At 39.8% G+C, this 16,571-nt stretch overlaps 1 protein-coding gene across 1 annotated transcript in view; it reads right to left on the reverse strand.

Annotated features, from left to right (window-relative positions):
• The window catches only part of RORA (RAR related orphan receptor A), a 1,262,381-nt gene that overhangs the window by 750,283 nt on the left and 495,527 nt on the right, over positions 1-16,571 (reverse strand). The window lies entirely within an intron of this gene.

Genomic DNA, 16,571 nt, shown 5'->3' on the forward strand with positions numbered 1-16,571 from the left:
TGTACATGATGACTTTTTAAACCACTTACATCACAGTGATGTCGGTGAGGGGCAGATAAGATAACATAGATGAAAATGATTTGGAAATTCTAGAGTAGTCCACCCAATAGAACCATTTATGTGTTCAAAGTGATTATCACGCCAGTGTGGCTATTGAGTACTTAAGACACAACTAGTATGAGTGAGGAACTGGAATTTTTCCCCTTTAAATAGACTATTTTTAGAGCAGTTTTGGGCTCACAGAAAAAGTGAGCAGAAAGTAGAGAAATATCCCATATGTTGCCTATCCCAGCACAGGCACAGGCCCTGTCATTGTCAACATCCCGCATCAAAGGGTACATTTATTACAATTGATGAACCTACATTGACACATCATAATCACTCAAAGTCCATAGTTTACATTAGGGTTCACTCTTGGTATTGTTCATTCTCTGGATTTTGACAAATGTAAAATGACATGCATCCACCATGATAGTATCATAGAAGGTAGTTTCATTGCCCTGAAAGTCCTCTGTATTCTGCCTATTCATCTCTCCCTTTCCCCAACCCTGGGCAACCATTGATCTTTTTACTGTCTCCGAAGTTTTCCCTTTTCCAAAATGGCATGTAGTTGGACTCAGTCTATAGCCTTTTCAGATTGGCTTCTTCACTTAGTAATGTGCATTTAAGGTTTCTCCATGTCTTTTTGTGGCGTGGTAGCTCATTTCCTTTTAGCACTAAATAATAATCCATTATTTAGATGTACCACGGTTTATCCATTCACTTACTGAAGGACATCTGGGTTGCTTCCAAGTCTTGGCAATAATAAATGAAGCTGCTATAAACATGCATGTGCAGGTTTTTGTTTGAACATAAGTTTTCAACTCCTTTGGGTCATTACTAAGAAGCACAATTGCTGGACTGTATGTAAGAGTATGTTTAGTTTTGCAGGAAACAGCCAAACTGTCTTACAAGGTGGCTGTACCATTCTGCAGTCCCACTAGCAATGAATGAGATTTTCTGTTGCTCCATATCCTCACCAGCATTTAGTGTTGTCAATGTTCTGGATTTTTGCCATTCTAATATTCATATGAACAGTATCTCATTTTTGTTTTAATTTGCTTTTCCCTATTGACATAAGATGTACAACATATTTTCATATGCTTGTTTGCTATCTGTGTATCTTCTTTGGTGAGGGGTCTGTTCAGATCTTTGGCCTTTTTTTCACGATTTGGTTTTTTTTTTTGTTTTTTTTTTTTTTTTTGTTTTTTTGTTTTTATTGTTGAGTTTTAAGAGTTCTTTGGCTATTCTGGAGAGCAGGCTTTATCAGATGTGACTTTCCAAATATTTTCTCCCAGTCGGTGCTAGGCTTCTCACTCTCTTAACACTCTTTCACAGGAGAGAAGTTTTTAAATTTTAATGAAGATCAGCTTATCAATGATTCCTTTCCTCAACTGTGCCTTTGGTGTATGTTTTGAAGGCATCTAGATTTTCTCCTATGCTGTCTTTTGTTGTTGTTGTTTTGTTTTTGTTTTTGTTTTGAGACGGAGTTTCGCTCTTGTTGGCCAGGCTGGAGTGCGGTGGTATGATCTCGGCTCACCGCAACCTCCGCCTTCCAGATTCAAGCAATTCTCCTGCCTCAGCCTCCTGAGTAGCTGGAATTACAAGTGCCTGCCACCATGCCTGGCTAATTTTGTATTTTTAGTAGTGACAGGGTTTCTCCATGTTGGTCAGGCTGGTCTCAAACTCCCGACCTCAGGTGATCCACCTGCCTTGGCCTCCCAAAGTGCTGGGATTATAGGCGTGAGCCACCGCGCCCAGCCTCCTATGCTGTCTTTTAAGAGTTTTATAAGGCCGGGCGCGGTGGCTCAAGCCTGTAATCCCAGTACTTTGGGAGGCCGAGGCGGGTGGATCACGAAGTCAGGAGATCGAGACCATCCTGGCTAACATGGTGAAACCCCGTCTCTACTAAAAATACAAAAAACTAGCCGGGCGTGGTGGCGGGCACCTGTAGTCCCAGCTACTTGGAGGCTGAGGCAGGAGAATGGCGTAAACCCGGGAGGCGGAGCTTGCAGTGAGCCGAGATCGGGCCACTGCACTCCAGCCTGGGTGACACAGCAAGACTCCGTCTCAAAAAAAAAAAAAAAAAAAAAAGAGTTTTATAGTTTTACATTTTACATTTAAGTATACAATCCATTTTGAGTTAATTTTTGTGAAAGGTATATGGTCTGTGTCTAGATGCACTACTTTGCATTGGGATGTCCAGTTGTTCCAGCACCATTTGTTGAAATGACTATCTTTTCCCCAATGTATTGCCTTTGCTCTTTTTCAAAGATCTGTTGACTATATTTATGTGTATCCATTTTGGAGCTGTCTATTCTGTTCCATCGATCTATTTGTCTATTATTTTAGAAATACCATACTGTCTTGATTAGTACAGCTTGGAACTGAATTTTTAATTTCATTTAACTTCAATGAACTTAACATTAAATAGCCACACGTGGCCACTGGTCACTGCATTTGACAATGCAGACTGTTAATGTTAAGTTTTACTCTTTTGACTTCCTAAGCCCATCCTCACATGATTACTGATTCATAGATTTTAGGATCTATAAATATTTATTTTGTATCTGCTATGTGAAAGACCTATAGGACATTCTAAGATGAATCAGATAGATTGTACATCCTTTATGAAAAGCTCAGACAAGTTCATAAGCACCTGTACTTTGCCATAGAATGGGTTCAGGGTCTTAGAAAAAGCAGCCAATTTTTCTTGTTGGAGAAATCAAAGAAGGTTTCCTTGCAAAGGAGGCATCTCATGAGTTGTTTTTGCTGGATTCAGGACTAATGATACAAATTTGGGAAGTGGTTATGGGAGTAGATGAACTTTTTGCAAAGAGAGTTGAGGTTGCTGACTCCATTTGTGTTCTCCAGGTGGACCTATTCTTAATGTTGCACACGAACACGTTTTCATTAAGGAAATGCATAAGAATCTTCTCTGTCAAGGCAATGTGCCACATGGAATCTATCTCACACGCACATAATTTTTCACCTTATATTGGTGGTTTTCAAAGTGTGGTCTGCAGACCAGCAGCATCAGCGTCACCTGGTGGACTTACTAGAGATGCAGATTCTCAGGCCTCAACCAGACTTAGCTTAGTTAAAAACTCTGGGGGTGGGGTCCAGCAATCTGCTGTCACGAGTCATCCTGGTGATTCTGATGCACACTCAAGTTTGAGAATAACTGTCTTATATTCAAGACACCTGATTAATAAATGCACTTATATGAATGCCATAAATCCTAAAAGAGGGCTCTTCTGAGAGATGAGACCTATGCTTCTGTGGGCCTAACAATCATTTGACTTATTATTGCAGCACAATCACAAAATTCCCAGCACCATAGAAGAAACCCTGTCATAACTAAGGCTATGTATGTCTGATCATTTTGGTAGTAGTTATGTAGAGAGGTCTGCTTCTCTGTTTCTCCACAAAAACTTGGAGAGAGCTTAAATTTGAAAATTAAAAAAAAAAAAGAAAGAAAGAAAGGAAAAGGAAAAAAAAAAAGCTGTCAAACTAGCCTGGGGCACTGATGATTCAGAATGCCAGTTCTGCCCTGGTGAAGATAGATATTTAGATGGCAGCCCTGTGTGAAACTGAGTAAGAAATCAGCAGGAAATATTTTCTGCTTAACAGATCAGAAGGGTGACAAAGACAGTAGCCCTGTTCCAAAAAGCTACATCATGGCAGGCATCATGGGTCAAATCAAACCTTCCTTTAGAAAAAGTTATAAGTTGTCTTTTTCTCTCACAGAAGAAGAAACGTTCAATTATCCAAAATGTTGGCCATCTCACTAAATAATCTTTTTCTTATTTTAGGTATGTCAGTTAACTCTTGCACAAAAATACTGCCTAGCAAACCACCCCCAAACTCAGTGGCTTACAGCAATAACACTTCCTTCTCATTCTTATGTCTATGGGCAGGCTAGGGTTCAGCTAGATTTGGCTCTAGGCTGGTAATTGGGTTTGGTTCTGCTGTATGTGTCTCTTCCTAGGACAGTGGTTGACTGAAGCATGCTCTTCTCCTGGCAAAAAGCAGGTGCACGTAAGAGCAAGCCCATCCGCCAAGCAGCTGTCGAGTCTTAGCACACATCACATTTATGAACATTCCATTGGCCAAAACAAACCACATGGCCAAATCCACAGTCAAAATGTGGGGAAATATCTTCTGCCCACCAAGAGATTATAGCAAGGGTGTCACTGTGTAGCCCTAATACAGGGGAGTGAACAATTGAGGCCATTTGGTCACCCAGGACGGTTTACCGCTAAATCAGAGGTTCTCAAGCTTCGCTGCACATTGTAATCACTTGGGGAGCTTTACAAAGTTCTGGTGCCTGGGTCCCACCCCCAGAGATTGTGGCTTATTTGGTTTGGGGTGCAGCCCAGACTGAGAGTAGCAAAAGCTCCCCAGGTAGTTGGAATGAGCAGCCAAGTCTGAGAACCACTAGTGTTAAACGAAATGCTATTGATTAAACAAATGTAATTTTGACTACTGCTTTGGGAAGGACCCTTTCCCATTCATTTTGGGAACTCCCCATCTTTTAAAACCTTTTACAATTAAAGCACGTTACTGTGTTAGATGCAATTTCAGTTCCCTCCAGTAAGCAGCCTCGGGTCAGATTCATAAAAGGGTATCATCAGAGATTTTCTTAATGTTGAAGTCTAATGAATTGCTGGTGATTCTGTTTGTTACTTACCTATCGTTAAAGTGAAAACACTGGTGTGGGTGCTAATTGCTGTCTACATTGCTGAGGAAGCCTTGTACGGGGGTGGAGCATCTTGCTGTATCATTAGAAGTTAGGATCTACCTTCTCAAGGCATAGGACACTTGTTCAGATAACATACATTTTATTTTGCTTTTCATTTATTTTTGTATTTTCCAAATGTAAATACATTGAGAAAGATTTCCTTTTTCGGGTGACTTCTGGCATTCAAAATTCTATAAATACATGGAAGTTGTAAAGGGTCTTATAAAGGTTTTGAGGACCTTATAAAGATATCTTCTAAGGTTTTGTTTATTTTATTTTTGCCATGCATTTTGGAAAGCGATTGATGGAGCTGATTCCAGTTGGCCCCCTCATCGTTTATAAGCCATGTTTCTTCCCACAGGAGATTTTACCACGTAAGGGTCTCTGTATATTTTTAGTCTTAAAAAGTTTCATGTCATTTATTCCATCACTAATTTTATTTCACAGTTTTCTGTTTGCGATATTTTTAAGTTTCTTTATGACACTGTAAAAATAAAAATATTGCATCATACCCCCTTTTCTGACTTTTTTTCCCTCTGTGTCAGGAAAACAGTATTTTAAGGACCAATCTATGTTTTAGAAAATCCTTCATATCTTTCATGGATCTTCTAGATATAGTGATCAAGCAAAACATCCTCCCACAATTTCCCAATATGATGTCTGGCTCATAGAGAGCTCATTTGTTGGAAAAAGAAGAAGATAAATCATCACTCTGCATATTATTTCACCCCTCAATTGATTGCTGGCTGTCAGGATGCTTGAGATTTTGGATAACCAATCAAATTATTAATTCTTGGATGAAATTCCATAATGCTTTGGCTAATTATTGATGCATATGCAGATTAGGGGGAGCTCTGTGTAGAGCAACAAAAATGTCAGTGTCTAAGAAGAAGAGAAAAAGATACATCTGCCCTGCACATGAGTCACTGGGAACATATTGGATACATTTATCAAAGCAGGAAGCATTATAGAGTCAATAACATTTCACTTTGACACTTCACATCCAAAAGTTAGATCCACAAATATTTTCTTCCTGGGGACATGATGTCATAATAAAGAAAATAAAGCCTTGGGACTACACAGCTGTTACCCTTCATATTTATTCCTTGATGACATGCCTTACCAAAAAACACATCATCAGGCACCAACTACCTTTTTATCGCAGGGGGCTGAAGGCAGGTGTCCTAGAACCGCTGCCAAAAAGCTGTGTGACTTTGGAGAAGTTGCTGAACATCTCTGAGTTTCAGGGTTTTTTTTTTTTTTTTCCATCTGATAGATTAAATGGTTTCCAACCACCTCCTTGCAGTTCATTTTAATTGCCTAAAGAATACTTGGCACTACAAAAGACACAGTGTTGGAGGGAGCTGTGTTTCAACAGATGGATAAAAGCAGATGTTCAATATGGAAGATGTTATGGACGGAATGTTCTGGTGCTGAAGACATTCATTAAACCGATACATAACACTAGACACTCGGAGAATAGACAGGGTCCTTAAGTGACAGGAGGAAACCAGTGAGGTCAGTGAGGAATTGACCAAAGTCACTCACAGAGTTGGTAACTGAATGAAAGGACCCGGAACTCAAAACTCCCCATTAGTGCCCTTTGCTCTGCCCCAGGCAGCATCTTTGGCCCAAGTTCAGCAGCCTTGAGATTTACTGGCAGCTCTCACTGTTTGGCTGCCGAAAGGGCACTTTAATTTACCCTTTGTTTTAGTGTGAGCAAAGGGATCTTTGAGGGCAGACACAGCCTACCAGATTGGAGATAAAATCATCCCGTTGAATGTGGACCAAAGTATGGCCAGTCTTTCAAGTTCACCGTCAGCCGCACTGCAACCAAATGATCGTATGAGGTCAGCAATCAGTCCTAGTCTTAACCGAGTGTTCAGGCTGGATTTGAGTTAATTTGATTGTACTTCCTTGATCTATTTGGGCATATGGTGCCACTTTTCAGTCTCAGGGGTGCCCTAACACTGCCTCCAGAGGAGATGTGGTTAAGACTTGGAACCCCTGCCTTCACACTTGGGCTTGGGCCTGGGGGGGATATGTCAGCGTGCCTTGAAACATACTAGGGTTGTTACTTGCATTATCACGTGGAATCCTCAGTGCTAAGAACTGAGTGGTGGAATCCTTGCTTGGCAAAGAAACAGCCCAGATGTATTAAGGGGTTTGACCAAAGCTCTGTGGTTAATATTCGACGAACGTAGGCTGTCAACCTAGGTCTGTCGAGTTCCAGTGCCCATGTTCTTTCCACAACACATTTTCTCTCTAATGCAAAAGTAATCAAATGAAAATAAAAGATTAGGCTGAAATCTCAGGCTAGGGAAAAGAAAAGGGGGAAAAAAAGATGAGTTAGTGAAAATAAATAAGAATTTTAAAACCAGGGTCCAAATTCCATGTCCTTCTTCTTGATCATCATCCCACCCTCTTCAGCACATACTAGATATTGTTATACAACTAATGACTATTGGCCACTCACCCTCAGTGCTTTTTACTCGTTTCCTGTACTTTACAAATATTTCCTACATGGCCATGCAATGAGGCAGCTACTGTTATCACTCGTGGTGTAGTCGAGGAAACTGGAACACAAGGAGAAGAAAAATAGCATGAGCAAAATTATGCAACTCATGGTGGTAGAGCTGATGTGTGCTATCACCCCCTCCCCATTTCAGACTGACACCAGGTTTGCCCTTGACCACTCAATGTACCTGCCAAATGGTTTAGAGTTCCCAGATAAATCACTTTCCCTCCCTGGACAGATCTTCCTTGTTAATCAAACAAGGAGGCTAGACTAGATTCGTAAGGTCCTTTCCAAACCTGTCATTTGTTAAATTTGTGTAGGACAAAAAGACTAACAAAGATATATGATTAAGAAGAAACTAGAGTAAGAAGAGAAGGAGGAGGAAAAGCAGTGGACCAGGGCAGTGGGGGCGTGCCTCTTTCCCCACATTGCGCATTTATCGCTACCCTAAAGGGATCTTTCCACATCCTGGTCAGCAGAATTTTCTTAAGGCAAAGGGCCCTGGCTTTTCAGGTTTTGAGAGATCTTAAAGAGCCAGAAATTCAAATCCTGTGTTCTAGGGAGAGAAAAACCTGGATTCAAGTTTAGGTTTTGCTCCAATCAGTTCTGTGACATCAGGGTAAGTCATTGCTTCTCCAGGGCCTCAGATCCATCATTACTAAGATGATGGCCTCAGTAACCACAAAGTCCTTCCCTGTTTTGGTAGACAGTGATTCTGTGAAAAGTATGAGTACTTCTCCCACAGAACTCTGAAGTGTTTACGGTAAGGGCTTCTCTGGGTTAAGGCACAGAAGACTACCACTGAACTGTGACTTTTATGCAAGAGGAAGTACATTAAATCTATATATACCATTAACCCCTCACTAGTCATTTGTTTTGCTTGTTCGTATGATTATATCATCATTCCATCCACTGACAAATTACTTACCATTTAGTGTGGGGCACATATACCAGGTAATGAGGATGAAGCTATGACAGCCTAGAGTCTCAGCTCAAGATGCTAGTTGAGGAGGCAGTGGTGGGTGTGATATGGGAATGTGATATGAGGTATGCATGAGAATTCGTGTATTTGTTTGACCCCATTCATCAGAGATCAGAGTCATCATCATCCACTATCCATTAGCAAGTTTTGCTATGCAAAGATCAGGGGTTTAGAATGTCAGTAAATGTGTTCAGATGGCAAGCTCTTTTACCCTAAGTCTTTCTCCATACTGGACTGTATCAAATTGTGTTCCATTTCAAGGAACAAAATACTCAACTCAAAATGTCATAAGCAAGAAGGAAAATATGTCCTAATGTAAGAGGTAGTATCTTAAGATGGACCTGGGCTGGGCTAATTTTGTAGCTCAGTGATATCAACAAGGGTTTTTCCATCTCTGTTCCCTGCATCCTCTGAATGTCACCTGAATCCCTCATGCTGACACAATAACTGCCACTGCTCTAGGTATTATGTCCAGAAGAAGAAGAGGGCTATCTTGTCCTTGTGCTTTTTTTTTTTTTTTTGAGACAGAGTTTTGCTCTTCCTTCTTGTTGCCCAGGCTGGAGTGCAATGACACGATCTCAGATCACCACAACCTCCGCTTCCTGGGTTCAACTGATTCTCCTGCCTCAGCCTCCCAAGTAGCTGGGATTACAGGCATGCTCCACCACGCCCGACTAATTTTGTATTTTTAGTAGAAAGAGAGTTTCTTCTCCATGTTTGTCAGACTGGTCTTGAACTCCCAACCTCATTTTTCTTTTTAAAAGAGAAGACAATTTCAAGAAGCCCCTCAACAGACTTTCAGTCTTGTCTGTTGGCAAGAACTTACTCACAAGCCTACTCGTAAACCAGCCACTTAACAAGGAACTGGGAGAACCAGAATTAGCTTAGGCTAATTGAGATTTATTCCGAAATTGTTGGAAGGTCACCTTTGCTGGAGGAGTGGGTGCCTGAACACAAGTGCAGTTCTATTAGTAAGCCAGGACCTTCAGTTCCTCACTTGAATGGGAAATAACCATTCCTCTTTTGCAAGACCGTTGTGAGTATTAAAATCATGTAGCAACATTTTGAACATTTTAAAGCACTCACAGATATAAGGCACTATTATCCCTCTACTATAAAGCAGATAGTCTCAAATTGAGTGAGGGTCAGAGTCCCTTAGATGGCTTGTTAAAACAGATTTCTGGGCCCCAGAGTTTCTCATTCAGCATATCTGGGTGAAGTCAGAGAATTCCTTTGTCCAACAAGTTCCCAGATGCTGCTGCTGATGGTGGTTCAGGATCATGCTTTGAGAATCCGTGTTCTAAACTATGAGTTTCTTGTGCATAAGGACCATGTCTTATTTCTGTTTACATCTCTAGCACTTCAGTGCCTGGTGCACACAGTAGATAGTGAATAATAATAGCTAATATTTATTCTATACTCAGCCCATTATTAATTCTTTTACATGGATTTAATGTGGGGAAGGAGGCACACCCCCACTGCCCTGGTCCACTGCTTTTCCTTTTCTTCCTCCTCCTTCTCTTCTTATTCTAGTTTCTTCCTAATTATGTATCTTTCTTAGTCTTTTTGTCCTACTCAAATTTAACAAAGTAAGGACCTTTAATCCTTACTGTAACATCATGAAGGAGGTACCATTATTACCCCTATTTTACAAATGGGTAAAGTGAGGCATAGATGCAGAAGACTAGTAAATGTGAAGCCAAGATTCAAACTCAGACTTATGTCATTCAAGAACCTGTGCAATTAACTAAAACTTTATTCTGAATGTAAGTGGTTGCTGATTGTTTGTTGAATGAATGGATATAAGATTCTAAAGGAAGAAAGAACAAGTAACACAGTTGTATGCCAATGAGATAAAAAAGACAATACAGAGCTAACGCATGGACCAATTCTTTGGGAATGTAGTCCAGGAAAAGCCCTTGACATTGGGGATCCTGGGCAGAAAAGTAGCAGGCAGCACAGCGGGCCCCCTAGGGAGGGAAGATCCCCAGGAGGTGACTCTAACCAAGGGAAAACAGCTTGCACGCAGGAGCTCCAGTTCACCTCCCTTACTCATTGGCCTTGGTTTATCTTTCACTGACACAGCAGCCCTGCATGAGATGTGATGAGAACATAAGAGCACCAAGGGGCCTCACTTTCCCCATTTTCCACCCTCAGCTGTCCATGCATTACAGGGAGAATTCTGAGCATGCATCCCTTGACGTGAAGGAAGCCTCTTTACAGATGTGCATTCACTCTCTAAGTCACCAGGGTACCATTTGGTAAATTGCTGCTGCAAAGCAGTGAATGGTACCCTGGTGGCCTCACAGACTGATTGTATCCCTAAAAGTGTTTAATTTATCTCTGGGGGGAATTTACACCCTGGGAAAATCTGCTTAAATGTATAAATGAATCTTCTAACCAGCCAAGATTGAAGATATCATAAAATCATAAAGCCAGAAGGCACTCCCTGAAAGCAACAGGTTCATCCCTCTCCTGGCACACACTCACTACACAGTCTCAGGCAGGTGGATGTCCCTGCTGATTTCAGGAGAGCAGAGAAAGGAGGTTCCAGGATGTCATTCTACCTCTCTGACCCTCAGAATATTTTTGCTCACCTCACTTAAATCCCTTCAGCAGTAGCATTGGCTCATTTCAGTCTTCTCAGCCCCCAGTGAAGACAGAGGACAGGTGACTAGTAGCACCCTCTAAGTAAGAATGTTCTTAAGCATGATGACAGCTAGTAAACTTCTAGTGGGTCTAAACCTTTTAGGGTTAAGCCCCAGTTTAATGACTTTTCTTCCCATTCTTTGATGTAAAATTAAAATGCCAAGAATCACTCTCTCATTGGACAATTTCAATAGCGTCTCAATCAGGATAGACTATATCACACGGTTGTAGTCACCAACCACCAATTCTTAATAGCTTATAGCAACCAATATTTGGGTCTTACTCACACCAATGTTCACTGTGGGTCAGCAGTGTGGGCTCTGCTCTTCACAGTCATATTTCAAACACTGTTTGTCACTGGACCAGTTGGAAGTCATGCATGGACTCTTGCAGCTTTCACCTGGAGGTGATAGTTGTCGCTTCTATTCACATTGCATGAGCCAAAGCAAGTCACATGGGCTCACCTAACTCAAGAAGGCAGGAAAGGGAAATCCTAACATGTTCCCAGAAGGGAGCATGGGAAATACTTGGTAAATCAGCATTAATGACAACCACAAGGAACATTCCTGTGGTTGTTCTTTGAACTTCTTTGAAAAGGTATTTTACATCACATACCTGGAAATACCTGGAAAAAAGTTCAGTGAAGTTGTGACCATGTATATGCAACAGGAAGATGAATCTCCATTTCTGTGTTTTTGCTAGCACGTGCCCTTTTAGGGGGAGCTATGTCTATTCCAAAAAATTAATACTTCCATCTCATGTAATAGGAACACTTTCAAGGGGCAGTAGAAGAGGAGAGAGACGTAAATTGAAATGAGCTAGTGTCTGATTCTATGCTATACATTGAGAGTAAAAAATGAATTAAGAAACTCTCCCTAGTCTTAAAGAACATAGAGCCCATAAAGGAGATAGTCAAATTAATACTTAAAATCACTATAATGTATTATGCCATCATGGGTAAATGGACAAGTTTTGGGATCAAAAAGACCTGAATAGGCATCCCAGGTTCTATCTACTCAAGTGTCCTCCTCACAGATTGTCCATAATTAGAGTGACCTCCTTCAGAGGGCTTCTGAGAATTAAAGTAGGCAATCTATGTAAAACATTTATGGCACATACTAGATGAAATGCTCAAAAGAACATTTTATTGGAATGAAGGTTCAGTCCGTTACAGGAGCACAAAGGGGCCTCAGTCTGGGACACTAGGGATAGTTTCCTGAAGAAAGTGGCTCCTGCGTTGTGTTTTGAAAGGTGAATAGGGTTTAGTTAAAGAAAAAAGAAGTTAGAGGCCTTCATGGCAGTAAAGGTAATGCAGCCATGGTCTGGGATCTAAATCAGAACCACGACATAGCTGGGTTCAAACCCTTGTTTTGCTATTTGTTAGCTATGCGACCATGGGTAAGTAACGTCAACTCTCTCAAGGCTCCATTTTCTGATATATTCCTCGTGGTGTTGTTATGAGTATTACAGTTCCAGCTAGTATTTGATTAACTGTAGATGCAATAAATAAAGGCTTGAACTTGTGCAAGAATGGAAACATGAGATGCCAGTGCTTTTGTCTCCACTACATTTTTACCAGTGCCTTGGTTTTATAACAAAGAGCATGAGCTTACTGCCCTTATTCCATCCACAGAAAATGTAAGAGAAAAGCAGTTTCATTGGCCAGGGTCAAGGGCAAGAGTGAGGAATAGAGATTTGTGTTTGTTTTTTGTTACCAGTGGTAGGGTTCTTGTTAGCAAAGGAAGATAACTGACTTGTAATTCCCACTAAACTTAAGATGCTTCAGTTTGTGCCAGATGAAAATTAAATAATTAGCAAGGAATGCTCAATTCCAACATCCTCAGCCAACTGCCTGTTTCTCTATAAAGATGGGCCCCCAGGGAATGGAGATGGATGTAACTGCAATTAAATAGGTGCATAAACCTTGCAGAGAGCTGTCACCACAGTGCCAGAACTTGGCTGGGATCTATTCTAGCGCATTCATCACCCCCATTCATGGTTTGCTCCAAGGGGAAGTGCATCAAAAGGGTGTTGAGCATTCCCAGACCTGCCCATTCTTAAAAAAATGAAGTCCAATAAAAGGTCATTCTAAAATGTTGTCCATGAAAGATGATCGTTTCAGAAAATGTAATTGAGAGGGTCTGATTTTTCTTTTAAGGTTTTGAAGTCATAGGCCCCAACCAAAGATGTGAAAAGATATATTTCTATCACCTTACCTGAAATTCTCACAGTCACTACCATCTTGCCTGGAAATAGAAATGTATGCCTCCCATGCACACTTACTGAGTTTTTACTATGTTCTATACCCAGTGTCAAGTTCCGTGCCTGTAATACTGAGTAAAACATAAGCCCTCCCTGTGGCTCTACATAATTCAAGATTAGGTTCGGCTCTATATAAAAGAAATCTAATTCAAAACAATGTTTTAAACTACCTAGAAGTTAATTCTGTTTCTTGGATAAAAGAAAAGAAAGAGCATGAAGTTGAGGACTGACATCCCAGCTCCATGAAGTCAGGGGGATGACTCCTCCTGTCTTGTTGTTCTGGCCTCTTTGACATGGTACTATACAGTATACTATGGCTGCTTTAGCTCCCGCCATCATACTCACATCTCAGTAATCAAAAAAGAAGTAAAGGCAAGAATATTAATGCTTCTTCCCTTTAAAGACATTTCACAAAACCCAGATACTTCCGAGTTTCAAAGAACGCTAGTAATTATATAGTTTTTATTCCGGTTGGCATGTACTCAGCTAAGAATTGGGAGTTCTGTTACTAAGGAATAAGGCAAAAATTGATATTGAAGGACAATTAACAGCTTTGCCACAGGATTAAAAATCTTGCTCTCTTTCTGTTCTGCATTGTCTTATTTATAACCAAATCACTGGAGTAGCACCATTCTCCTCCAAGAGGAAGAAGAAGCCCTAGGCACAAGTGTATTACAGGAAAAAAAAAATTGTCTTGATTTTTACTACCTTTCAAATTAATAACAGCTGAAAGTTTTGTATGAAAACCAGAATGGGAAAATATAAAAATATCGGAGATATTTTAAGGATGTCCCTCCAGGAGATTATTATTTAATCTCTTGGGGAAAAATAAGTGTAGATGTTTACTTCATGCTGTAAATGAAAACAAAGTCCCTAAAGATAAAAAAAATTCAAATATAAAAACATGAAGTATTCCACAATTAAATTTAGGGTGTAATATATTTAATCTAGTGGTGAGTAGAGTCATAAACAGATCACACACACATATATCACACACACACATATACACACAAATATATATACACACACCATGCACAGAGATGACATATTAGGTGACATATTTGAAATGGTAATAATAGCCTTAATGTAAGAAAATGATGAAAACTCCAAGTGTAAAAATGACAAAGGCAATTTACAAAATAATTATATTTAATTTACATGAGTTTAAACATAATTTCGTCAAAAAAAAAAAAACAAATAAAAAAGGAGATAAAAATCCCAATGAAAATAATTGGAGTTATTCTGCCCACTATTCCACTCAATAACCTAAACTAAACTCTAAACTCTAGATTGTACTTATAATAAGAGATGAGGACCTATCTCTTGTCTCTGTACTTCATGGCCAATGTAAGGGATCTTTGAGAGTCATTTGAACTGTATATGATCTTTTGCTTTAAGTGCTGTCTTTAAAATCTAAACATCATGTGGAATGCAACATCTCTTTACCCAGAGCTGGTGAGGAATGGGGGAGATGGACTTTCTCACTCACAGCTGGTGGGAAATAGAAGCTGATAGAAGCTTTCTTGATGATAATTTGGCAATGCAATGCGTGAAGTTCAACAGCCTGGGAGGTGTTTGAGAACTGTAGCTTGTTCAACAGGCATGGGGACAGACTGTTGGCAGAGCTGAATAACAACTTAGTGAAGCAATTTCAAGAAATTAGACTTGCTAGTTGGCCACATCTAACCATTTTTTTATTATGTATCTCAATGGAGATATGGGTCTATAAACCAGCATTTCTTCAGGGATCCTTGACAATCTGGGTGGTCTTTGGTAATCTTTAAAGGGTTCTCCAAGTCTTTTCATGGTTTCAGAGGAAAAAAGGCTTAAAGAAATTCTGTTTATATATGTTTGAAATGTGAACTTCATTATGATCTTTAGAAACCTAGTTATAGTGCTAATAACCATCATATTCTTAAGTGTTGTTTATGCACTAGTAGAATTGCATTTGTTACTCTGTCTTGACTAATTTCAGATAATCAGCGTACTTAACATTGGTTAAAACCTTTTTATGTCTCCTTTGGGTTATTATTTTGTTTGTTAAATTTGAATGTATTGTTGTTACTATATTGTTGTATCATATTCTCAGTGAACTGAAAGGATCAATAATTCAGAATTCACTGACTGAAGTATGTGAGTAGTGATAACACAATTCAAAATAATGTGTAAAACATGAATTGTGGGCTGCTGCAGGGGACTACTCCAGTGCAAATTGTGGGCTGTTCTGTGAATTCACATTCAAAAAGATGTGAATCTCTGTGTGCTGGGACACCTGTATTTGCAAGTGTGATGGCTTTTTATACACAGTCAAGAAAGAAAAAAAGGGAGTAGGAAGAACTATGATGAATCTGAAAATTAAATTTTATTGAGCCAGCCAGCTATTCATTCTCAGTTCTAAGTGTTTTGTCTGATATGAAACTGCCAAATCGTGGCATGAAACCACCACACTAAAAAAAAAAAGAATTCTCTCTAAACACAGCCACTTCTCTAGCAAATAAATTTATATTTTCCATAATAAGCACAAAATAATGTTTTCTAGCATGAAATTGATGAACATTGTTGCTAAAGGCAAACAAGAGACCCAAACTACAGAAGCATCCTTCAAAGTCACACTCCTTATAGCATAAAAAGGAACGAGTGTCACTCCTGAGCAGCTTAGGAAATGATACCCAATATAACAAATATTACACTCAGAGAGAAAGAAGACAAGCTATTGGTGAAATTCCTTTATCAAATGAGACAGATGGACATAGCATAACAACAGTGGCTTACAATGTGGGAGAGCAATTACTCTCCCGTATACGGGCTCACGACTGGAAAAAACCAGTGATACAGAGTGCACAAATCAGGTCCTGGAATATTGTGGTGCTTGTATGAGGCAGAAGTGATGATTTAGCTTTTGTTTTGTTGATCACAGAAAAATATTCATGGACAGGAATTTAGGTAATGGCATTTTGTGAACTAAGATAAAACTGAAAAAGGCATATTGTGATACATACTGATAAAACACCAGGCAGGTATTCCACAAGAAAATGAATTTCCACATACGCACAAAGATGTCTTATCTGAACACCAATCTACAGACTGATTTATTCAAAAAGGGCAGTGGGGAGTGACCAAGGTTCCTTCTGGTCATGACTTAGTGCTGAAGAAAATACTGACCTCTGTGAATATAAGCAAATTACACCATGTGTGTATTTTTTCACTTTGCTATGCTAACAAGGCAGTAAGGTACAAGTATGCTTTAATACACTGGTATATGCTTCCTGTGAAAAAGAAATTATACACCAAAGTTTTTGAAGGCCAAGGGCCACTTAAAATATTCAAAGCTATGTTAAAAAAGAAGAGTGCAGCCAGAAGACTTATTCTACCTGACT

Source organism: Macaca thibetana, chromosome 7 (assembly GCF_024542745.1).
Source record: "Macaca thibetana thibetana isolate TM-01 chromosome 7, ASM2454274v1, whole genome shotgun sequence".
Classification (NCBI taxonomy): domain Eukaryota; kingdom Metazoa; phylum Chordata; class Mammalia; order Primates; family Cercopithecidae; genus Macaca; species Macaca thibetana.